Source organism: Cyprinodon variegatus, unplaced genomic scaffold (assembly GCF_000732505.1).
Source record: "Cyprinodon variegatus isolate N-32 unplaced genomic scaffold, C_variegatus-1.0 Scaffold937, whole genome shotgun sequence".
Lineage (NCBI taxonomy): Eukaryota > Metazoa > Chordata > Actinopteri > Cyprinodontiformes > Cyprinodontidae > Cyprinodon > Cyprinodon variegatus.
In genome coordinates this window covers 9,187-10,791 of record NW_015151390.1, presented here as the reverse complement: position 1 = coordinate 10,791, position 1,605 = coordinate 9,187, and positions in this window count along the sequence as shown.

Sequence of the window (1,605 nt, the reverse complement as noted above, 5' to 3'; positions counted from 1 at the left end):
AGAATTCTGAGAAATAAAGTCAGAATTCTGAGAAATAAAGTCAGAATTCTGAGAAATAAAGTCAGAATTCTGACTTTTTTCCCTTACTAAACTGAAATAAAATTTTAAAATCAGTTATCTTTTTTTTTTTTTTTCCAGTGGCCCTAATCCTCTTCCGTGACTTTACGCCACAGCAATGCACTTTTTTTTCCTTCTTATGTATAGCTTTTTAAATTGTCTGGCCAATGAAATGCCAATCCCCCAACGCCCATGTTCTGTAGATTAAATTGAATCTTAATCCTGCCCCATTTTCCAAGTATTAATCTAATCTAAACCAAGCATGTGCAATCTTTCCCATCCAAAGCGCTATTTTCCCCTTAAATCTGGCTAAATAAAACTACCTTAGAGAACTTAATGTTAGCAGATCCTTGAAAAAAACTCTCATTGAAAATGTTATTATTTCTCAATTTAAAAAAGATTACTTAGCTCTCAAGCTAATTAAAAGAAAACTATATTAAATATACCACTGGTACTTTTAATGTCATTCTGTTTTGGAAATTCGTTGCAAGTTTGCAACGATTCCATTAAAAATTGAAATAGCCTGAAAATCCTGTGAATGTTTTTTTTTTATATTGAGATACTTTATTTTTCAAGCTTTAAGGCAGTTTTTCTCCAAATGAATGAAATGAATGAATTTTAAACTTTCTTCCAAATGAAGAAAGTTTAAAATGCTTAAAAAAGTTAGAAATCTAGGAGATTTTCTCTTGTATCCAGACCAAAAACAGATTAAAAGAAAGTCTGACTATCTCCAAAGAAAAAATGAAAGGGAAATTATTCCCCAATGGTAACATAAAGCCCATTTGTTTTGATGGGCTTTAACAGAAATGTCCAGACTTTGGCTAGAAAGCATTGCAGCATCTAATAATAATGATGTTAAAATCTTTTTTCATGTGACCCTATTTGAAAGGATTCCTGGTTGCAGAGAATACTGAAGCATAAATAGTGGGTGTGGACTAGATAAAGTGTTGGGGGATGGGGCTGGACGCCTAGGTCAGATCACTATTGGAGGAACAGGAAAGCTTGAGGCACATTCTTTTAGGAACATACTGAAAGAGAGCAGTTTACTTATACCTTTTCAATAAATCTTTCAATTATAAATCACATTAGAAGATATAAAAGATGGAACTTCATAGTTTAAAAAATATGAGTAATAAATATATATATATTTATTCACACACACATATATATATATACATATATACAGACACACACACATGTATACAGACACACACACACATATATATACATGTATACAGACACACACATATATACAGACACACACACATATATATACATACAGACACACACACACACACACATATATACATGTATACATACAGACACACACACACACATATATATACATGTATACATACAGACACACACACACACATATATATACATGTATACATACAGACACACACATTATATATATATATATATATACATACAGATAGATGTAAAACATTTAAGCACATTTTTAATTTAAACAATGTATGAAATTGATAAAGTCTATTTGTGTGCAAAAGTCAAAACCTAAAGACAGTGAAGAAGCACAAGAGCAAA